The 9,828-nt window shown below is 41.4% G+C and overlaps 1 protein-coding gene across 4 annotated transcripts in view; it reads right to left on the bottom strand.

Moving 5' to 3' along the window:
- Nucleotides 1–9,828, bottom strand: part of ddr1 (discoidin domain receptor tyrosine kinase 1) — a 60,110-nt gene that overhangs the window by 49,857 nt on the left and 425 nt on the right. The gene's annotated exons all lie outside the window — the stretch shown is intronic.

Here is a 9,828-nt window from a genome sequence, read left to right as displayed (position 1 = left end):
TGGATCACATCTCTATGATGTGTACCGCCACCTACACATCTCAATATTCATAAATAAAAGAAGAACAGATGGAAACGGGCGTAAGTCTCATGTCCGTTTTCAATAAATTCGCTTAAGAAATTCGACACAATTGGATGGAAAGCCGACTACATTGAGGTTAAACACTAGGGGTGGGAATCTTTGAATGTCTCACGATTTGATTACGATTTTGGGGTGTGCAATTCGATTGAGAATCAATTTTCGGTTAAGAACGATTTTTGATTCAAAAATGATTTGATTGACAATGATTTTTGCTTCAATCTATAGATGGGCAAGGAATCGTAATGATCGACTCCAGTCTGACTCGCTAATGCTAATTAGCGCGCTACTCATGACATAACACGAACAGAGCTCCCAATAAAAGGAACACACAAACAAAGGCAAGGCAGGATAAAATAATTTAAATAAAATCAATTCTGAATCGTACTAAATGAGAATCGCGATTCTTCTGAGAATCGATTTTTTGCCACACCATCAGATAATCGGGCCTCGTTTAAGCGTTTCGATTCTCGTTCCGTTCAACGTTGGCAAATCTGATCGCGTGACTCTGAAAAATTGACCTGCGTGATTATCCTGTGGTGTGTTCAAGAGATTTTTCCCTTCCGTCTCTTGAGGCCTCCCTGATTTTATGTTTTTTGGATTTGTCGAGGTCTGGATGTTTCTTGGGTTGGGGAGGAGTTCTGGTGGGTGGTGTCTGGTCGGTGCTGGATTTCACCTTCCTTGGTTTTCTTTGATCCCCTCGGGTCTCCTGACGGCGGTGTTCGGTTTAGGTGAACGGTATGAGATTTTTTCCAATAGGTTTTTTGGTGAGCTAACAAATACACGCACGCACGCACGCACAATAAAAAAAAATATAAAAAATAATAATAATAAAAATAAAAATAAAAGTATATATATATATATATATTAAAAAAATAAAAAAATAAAGAGCAATGATGATGACATTTCCGAATGAACAATACTGAGCTCTTTATAGAAAAAGAAAGGAAAAATAATAATAATAAATAAGAGATTTTTCCCACCTTGGATTAACATAAGAAACATCCAAGATATAAATCCACAACACAGAGTGTAAGAATTGTCCTCGTCAACTGCAACCAGTGAAAGGCTCAAATCTAAAGATAGAAATTGCTAAAGATGTGCAGGTACGGCACTTAACGGCTTCAACACTCAGAGAAAGGCAAAGAAATTTGCTTGTAAAAAAAAAATTAAAAAGTGTGAGCTTTGCCAGAAGTGCTAAGCTTGGGCCGCAGGCTGACACCTCAATCACAGCCCCCCCCCCTTTTAAAGAGACTGAAATGACACAGCTCACGACAAGCTCCTCATGCTAATGTGCCCCCCCTCCCCCACCCCCCCACACACACACACACGGGCACAAAGACAGATCAGTCAACTCCCAGTTGAGAGCAAAATGTACCGTGGCTTCTTATTCAACTTTGATGCCGAGCGCGACTTTGCTCCACGTTGCAACTATTCTACAGCCCCCGACGCTGCCAGGAGACCGTTGTGATTGATACCCGGGTTACTGGGCCCCGAGCGGTCTGCGTGTACGTGTGAGGTCTTGAGTAGATGAAAAAGTACAGTTTTTAAAAAAAGAAAGAAAGAACGATAAAGAACGTGTACAAAAGGGACAGAGATGAGCTTGAGTTTCATCGCTTTAAGCCATTTTTTTTTTTTTTTTAAGAAAAGTCACACTGGCAGGCCCGTCACGACGGGGCCCGGGCAGACATTCAATCTCACGCACGTCAACCTTGGAAGAGATATTACCCAAAAGCAATTGATGTTCTTATAATGAGAAACCATAGAAAATTAGACAAACGCTGTGTCAAACTAGGAATGAGCACAGTAATGAATGAACTGATTAGGACGCGTTTCGGTTTTGAGATCAGAGCTCCCCAGAATAGTCCAAAATGTTGTTCTTGGACATTCTTGACTAGGCGTGTCCAAGTTTTATGACGCCACCATGGATAATTCTGGTCCACCACCAATCTAGAGTCTAGTCCCCCCCCCCCAAGACAGAAATTGTGTACTCAAATGTGATCAATCATTGCTTTTTGTTTGATCACATAATTTCTGTAGAAGTAGTAGAAATATAGCAACAACCAGGAAACACAAATACGCAACACTGATGACGCAATTCTCGTATCAATTCAATATGCAGCCGAATCGATCCATTTTTGATGGGGATATTCAACAAAACGTCTTGCTTGGGGTTAGGGTTCACACCTTTAAGCATGGAAGAATGTTATATTAGTGGAACATGAAGCCTTGATATTTGATTTCAATGCTGTTCAAACATGAAACAGATTGCAACCTGTTTGGTAAATACAGTCGCTCCCAGGCATGAGCCTGAAGTACATTTCCATACAAATCTTACAGTGTACATGTACAAGTTTGCTGATTAGTATTTTCTATATCTGAGTTTGGGGGGGGGGGGGGGGGTCACAATAATCGATTTATAGATTCCCATCGGGATTAATCGGTTTTAAATCGAATCGCCGGGTACTAAGCAATTCACACCCCTAGTAACTACATTACGTTCGTTTCACGAGTCATTACTCGGGAATCGTCGGCTTTCCCTCCACACGAATACTATTTTTCGTAAATATTGAACAAGTTTAATATTTAAGATTGTCATCCCCAACTAGTTTGAGACCCTATTATCGATCCCTTTACAATCTTAGAGGATTGTGTTTGTTATAAAACAAAAACAACCTGGAATTTGTCATCCTTGGTTTGGGAAGGGGCAAAACCAGGACAAAAATAATCCAGTTGTCTGTGCCAGGCCTTAGTTTTTCCTTACTGGAAGCGAAACCAACACATTCTGCTCAAGTGTCCATCTAACAATATCAATACTCAGACTCCATCCCTCAAATAATCCCTGAAATGTCATCTGAGGGTTTGTGACTGGCAGAGCGCGACATCATCTTGTTCATATCAAATTTCATATGCCGAGGCTGGGGGGTGCGGGCGCGGGGGGTGGGGGGGGGGGGGGTTAGGGGTTTCTCTTCTGCGGGGGCCCACGAGTGAAAAACGAGGCAGCGTGCCAAAATATGATCGGAGACAAATGACAAATTCTTTGAAGTCAATCTTAGACGCCAAAATAAAACTTTTCCCTGACATGCACACGGCGAGCGGCGGCGGCGACGCTATCTAATCACGAGGAGCTCGATGGAAGATCACAGTGGATGGATTAGTGGCGGCGGGGGTGGGTTTGAATCAATCATATAGCGCGGCTTCAAAAGGGAGATGTTGGCTTTTGCCTGTTCAGAGTTTAGATGAGCAGAGACAAAAAAAAAAAAAGCGCCAGCGCTAACAACTTGAATTTGGATCACCACTAAACTGGACACCAGGCTCCATTTCTATTTCTATTTTGATGATCCTATTCAGAGGCATCACGGGAGCGCTGAAGTTTTTCCCAGCTGACTTCAGGTGGAAGTCCGACCACACGCTGGAGAGTCGATCACGGAGCGCGTACGCCGTATAGACCATATCTCGTGCCGTACTTGATAGTGTCGTTGCCCCTCCCCCCACCCCCACAAGTGCTAGGTACTAGGTTCGAGTCCCACTGTCTCCATTTGGGTTGGAAAATAAAAAACGTCAAGAAGTAACACTAAAACGGTGAGAAATGAACACCAAAAAAAAGGAATGAAAATAACACTTTGTGATTAAAAGTAACAACAAAACTGTGAGTAATTAATACCAAAAAAATGAAAGGAAATAACACTGATAGTGTGAAAGTAGATAACACTTTAAAGTGTTAATGTGTCAAATAACACTATGGGTGTTGTAATTTCACTCTACCAAAGGGTTAACATTTTACACTTTTGGAAGTGTAAATTTAACTCTGAACTGGTGTAGAAACTCAGGGAAAGTGTTAAATTTAACACTACAGGAGTTAAATTTACTGTGAAGAAATGGGTCTTTTAGTGTAAAACAACTCATAAATATTGGTCAGATCCTTTACTTGGGTCAAAAAAATGGGGCTATTTTGTATAAAACAACCCAGAAAGTGGGTCGGCCCATTTTTGATCCATAATCAGGTTACTTTTGACCCAACTGTTTTTAGAGTGCTTGATCCCGCCATTTGTGATCATCCTCCTATACCCCCCACCCCTCAAGATCGTCCTTCAAAGATATACGCCATTCACTTTCAGACTACCAAGAAAGTCAAGAGCAACGTCAACAGCCCTAACTTTGTATTAACAAACCAAGCGTCGACAACCTCAGATCAGATCATGCCTATTTCTATTGTATCACATTGACAATAAAAGGTATATTTTGCAAGTATGTTACCGATAGATGTTATGTATAGTAACTGTGTCATGGATGTCAATTGAAATGGATTCCTTTGTAGTTTCCGAGCCCAGCGGAACCTAAGCGGAGATTTATTCCAATTGTCTTCCCCCCCCCCCCCCTCCACGCGTGCTCTCGTTCGGACACGGACATTCCAATCTGCTTCAATGTTTCAAAACATTGAACCTACACCAGATAGTGAAGGCTGTGAAATTCTAAATTTATGTTTAAGGTGCGTCAAAAGCTGTCTCACGAGAATCATTTTGTGTTTTTATCAAACGGAGGGCGGGGAGGGGCAGATGTGCAACATGCGTGAATGAACGTCTACTCTTGTTAGTTAAGTGGCAAATTAAAGAAAACAAAGATAACAAAAAAAAAGGAACCCCTGGTACGGATTTGATCTTCTTGGGTACAAAAAAAAAAAAGACTATTGCCTGTCCTTAAATCAAGTATGTGCGACCATAATTCATTGCAAAGCCAAATTGTATCCTTTGCCTCCCCCAACACAACATTTTGTGGAAACCAGATCAGTAACTTTTCCTTAATCCTAACAAACTGATGAGAAAATAATCTCCTTGGCGGCGCAGGAGGATGACAAAGTCATGTTGGAAGAGTCACCGGGAGGAAAATCCAATAAAGATTTGAAAAGTCGCCGGCAAAACAAAGACCGCACGAACGCGCAGACACAATCCCACTTTGAAGCGTCGCCTCCCGTTAACGCAATCAATGTGCTCTTCTGACCGCAGCGGGCAATTCAATTGGAAGGCGAATCCGTCGAGACTCGATGAGAACGCGCTTGAGAAAGCGCGACAGCGGATTCCCGTCTTCCGTTGCCTTCTTTTCCCATTAGAAAGACGGACGGCAACACAAATCTGACGCGTTCGCTCGACGGCCTTGAAATTCCTGACCGTCTGGCCATGCTATTTAACGGTCCGATTGCTTAGGGGGGGAGGTCACGTGAACCGGCGAACTTTGGGACTGAAAAACGCCATCGTGGTCATTGCACTCTGGCGTGGTGCAAATTTTAACTTGGGAAGTTTCAACGCTCCGAAACACCTGCTCAAGTCTCGGCAGAGGTCAACAAGACGCGCAATGCAAATAAGTCGCCGCCCACCAGACAATGAAGCACATAAAGCGCCAAACAGGCTGCGGTCAATGATCAACCGGGGCGGACCAACCCGTAGGTCTTTTTTTTTTTTTCTCTCTCTCTCCAACAAAACAAGTTCCTCAGTGTCTTTTCAAATCATGGAGGTGATTCTTACAATAACAACAAAGACACATTGTATTCTATTCTATTCTATTCCAATGAGGCCTGACTGTGTACGTGCCAGCGTAGACGAGTTACTCACCGACTTGTTAAGAAGAATTCAAAGAAAAATGTCCCAAAAATATTTAAAAGCTGCAATATGGAACTTTTTCCCCCCCAAAAAATAACTTTACAATAAGCTTTTTATTTGACCATTTATGACTAAAATACCTTCTAATTAGTAGATTAACACGTTATCTGTTCACAATGAGTACTCCTGCGAGCCTCTGGCCAATAGTTTTCAGACTGGAATCGGGTTCGAATTTCCCGCGCCCTATCTGCGGACGTGACGTCACGTGCGTGGTTGTGTATGTGAAGAACGGTATGTGCAGTTTCATTTTTCGTCAGCAGGCGGCAGTAGCGATTCGAAGCGGAATATTCTACGTTCAGTGGCTTTAAACTTATCGTGGCACACGTTTCTTAATTTACCAAATCTTCTATCATTTGTTTTCAAATGTAATAAGATTGCATTGAATGAAAGAAAGCTAGTTTTTATTTTCTCAAAAATTACAAAAAGGACAAAAATAGCAGCATAAATAAAGAATTTTATGGGGTACACACTATTGAAAATGTGTTTGTTGGGGGGGGGGGCAAATTATGAGTTATGCGATGGAGCAAATCCACAATATACCGTCGCGGTTCACTTTTCGCGAATTTTTTGTGTGCAATTTTGCATGCATTTTTTTTTTAACAGTTATGTACCTGTTTTATCAAATGTATGAAGGTTTGAACATTGAGAAGGTTTAAACAAGAGAGAAATATGAGAAAATGTCAATGAATCGATGAGAAAAGTGTATCAACTGTGCGGTGAGGTATTTTAGAGCCTTAAAACATTTAGAATAAATGCAAAACATAAAGTTAGCTACTTTGCGGATTTCATTTATTGCGGGTATTTTTTGGGAACCGAACCCCAATGGAAAACGAGGGAACGCTGTGTTTTAAAAAAAGGATCATTTTAGAGTCATTTCAATACCGTGATACTGCATATTTAATTAGGATTATCACACCGTCAGAATCTTTGATCAGACTTTAAAAAAAAAAAAATTAACATATGGTGGCTAACATTTGCATGCGACTTAAGAATGTACTTAAAGATTGCCTGTGCAGTTAATAAAGTTTTCAGATGGTGACAATCAATCGCAAAACTTGTGTTTGACCGCATCAGGCGCACACACACAAAAAAGAGCTAGCGCAATTTTCCTCCCAGCATAACAACATATTAATAACATAACAGCACACATGAAGCCATCTTGTCCAACCATTTCACATCTCCGCCGTTGCCGCCGCTGGACCGCGCAGGAACATAAACAGCAATTACACGGGGGCCAACGACTCCCGGGGGGGGGACGCCGTGGGAGAAATTAGCAGCCAAAAGGCCATTAAAACAAGCAACCGGGCGACCTGCACACGCCAGCGGGGGGGGGATGCGGGGGCCCCTTCCTCATTTCAAATACCTTTGCGCCGCTTTAGTTTCTCTTTGCAAAAATAAATAAATAAAATAACGGCTCCAAAAAGCCTATGAAGTTAAAAAGCTCTTCTTGGGCGGGCTTGGCATTTCAACACGTCGACTGGTTTTATGCGCCGAGAAAGGTGAGCGCAGCATGAAATTGCAGCTATGCGTGCTATACTCCCCCCTTTTGCATCAAATGCAGCAGTGCTACGTAACGGCAACTTTGCTTGGTATGAACAAAGGGCAAAAAGAGGTCTAATTCTAATCTATAGGATTCATACATTGTGTATTGATGTACCCATTCGTTCCATATGGACTTTTTTGGGGGGACTTTATTACTTTGAGTCATTTACATCTTGCATGCAAGGTGCCAGTTTATCAAGACTACCATTGCATCACATTAACACTTTAAAGTGTTTCCCACAAATTTGAAATATATTATAATATACTAGGGTTTGGGGGGTATTCCCCCAATTTTTTGGGGTCATTTTACACTTCACTTAAAATGAGTAAAAATGTTGGTAACAAATTAGTCAGTGACACCATATTTTTTTGCACTTGTGATGTATTCAAATGAAAAAATGTAATAATAATAAAAATCAAATAAGGCTGTCATATCTAATGTTATATGTGGTATATCCAGTCGCGACACCTTTTTTGCTTTTGATATTTTTATTAAATGCTCTTGGGCGGCGGCCAGTTTACTTGGGCGGCCCGCCCAAGTATTAACACGGTGTGGGAAACACTGCTTTAGACACATTTTGGACTTCTTTCACTTGGGGGTGTACTCACTTTTGTTGCTTTCAGTGTTGACTAGAATAGATATAGTAAAATATTTACCCCAAAAAATTGAGGGGTTGTACTCACTTTTATGAGTATGTTGCTCAAGTTAGAGAGTTCTGTTCTACTCTCACATTTTTGTCTTTAAAAAAATAAAATAATAAAATAAATAATTGCTGCTCATTTGAAACTTGTGAGCCTGTTTTCACAGCAAGCCGCAGGGCCTCGGGTCATGTTTGTGTCTTCCCTCAAGGCAAAACCACATGCGTGCGATGATGTCATCTGAGATCGTGCAAGCGTAACAGGGGTTACACCTGCATGTGTGGAGGTGGTGACCCCGAAAACCTGGCTGAGGGGCCGTTCCGCAGCTTTCACACCGGGAAAGAATGCCTTTTGTTTGACTTTGGTTTTTAGTCAAGGAGGTGCCGTGTAAAGAAAGTCAAGAGGAATGCGGCTCTCGAGAAGAAATGCTAGGACTCAAATTAGAGAGAACACATTCCCAGGACCGCCCCCTACCAAAAAATTAATAAATAGCCAAAACAATGACATATAGTATGCCAAATACTTAATTCAAACGTTAACAAGCGGTGGATTGACACATTGAATTATCATCTGCGTCATTGTGCAAATGTAATTTGATATATCAAAAGTAATAGATACTCAAGGATACTCAGTATCAATAAGTAATCAAATAGTGAATGGTGGCTTAGTGGACCAAAAAGGCAAAACCCTGCGGGTCAAAAAAATGTGTTATGACTACTCAAAATTCAGCTTTGTGCTTCAGCTGTCATGCTAATATAGTTAGCACTGAATAGCAAGTGCTGTACTGTGGCCTTGAAGGGACAAAAATGCAAATAAAACTTCATCGGTAAATTTATGACTTCATAGTAGTCAGATTTGTGTTTCAACTGTCACGTTAATATTGTCAGCAGTAAATAATAAGCGGCCTACGGTGGCTTTGAAGGGGCAAAATGGAAATATTCTGCATTGAAATAGTGTTAGGGCAGTCTGACTGTCATATAAATATGGTCTGCAGCTTATAACAAGTGATATACGGTGACCTTGAAGGGACAAAAAAGGCAAAGCTCCTCATTAGGAAACTTGTTACGGCTGCTCAGCATCAGGAAGTGTGTTTCAGCTGTCACATTAACATAGACAGCAGTTTAAGCAGCGAATAGCAAGCTGTGTACAGAACAGAACAAATATCTCCCAAGTTAAGCTTGTTATTCCTTCAATATTCGGCTTGGCGCTTCGACTGTCAGATTAATATATTCAGCAGCTCATAGTTTCAGTATAAAGTGGCCTTTAGGGACCAAAATGCAGAACATTTATTTGTAAAAAAATGAGTGAGGTAATATGGTCAGCAGTAATTAAAACGGTGTACGGTGGCCTTGAAGGGACAAGACGGCAAAGCTCGACATCTCAATATTTAAATATATGTTTCAGCTGTCAAATATTTGGTTCACTGTGAATAATAAGCGACGTACGGTAGCCTTTTAGAGCCAAAAAGGCAAAGCTCTCCGTAACAAAAGTTGTCAGCTATCTCAATAAATCAAATTTGTTTTTCAACTTTTACATTCATAGTCAGCAGAGTGAACCGTAACTAGTGGGGTATGGTGGCCGTGAAGGGACAAAAACAAACATTTCATTGTAAAACCTAGCGTCTGTCACAGTCAAACTCGAGTGGCTTCCAAGACATGTTCCTCATTGTAGAACTTATGACATCTTCAGATTGATGGTCCGCATCATGTAAACAGTAATAGCGACAAATGAGGTTCATTTTAGTGACTTGGCACCGCAACCTCGCTTGCTTTGCAACACATGCGTTGCTACTGGCCGCCTGCTTGAGTTTGCAGTAAATCCAGGACGTGATGCACACCGTCAGAGCATTTCAGATACGCGGCTGCTAAAATTTCTGCGCAACGTTACACCTTGGTCTGCCTATGTGAGCCTGGCG

This window comes from Leptonotus elevatus, chromosome 6, assembly GCF_054856555.1.
Source record: "Leptonotus elevatus isolate MCC_2025b chromosome 6, RoL_Lele_1.0, whole genome shotgun sequence".
NCBI classification, from domain to species: Eukaryota; Metazoa; Chordata; class Actinopteri; order Syngnathiformes; family Syngnathidae; genus Leptonotus; species Leptonotus elevatus.
Note: the sequence above shows the minus strand (reverse complement) of the source record. Positions and strands in the feature narration are given on the sequence as shown.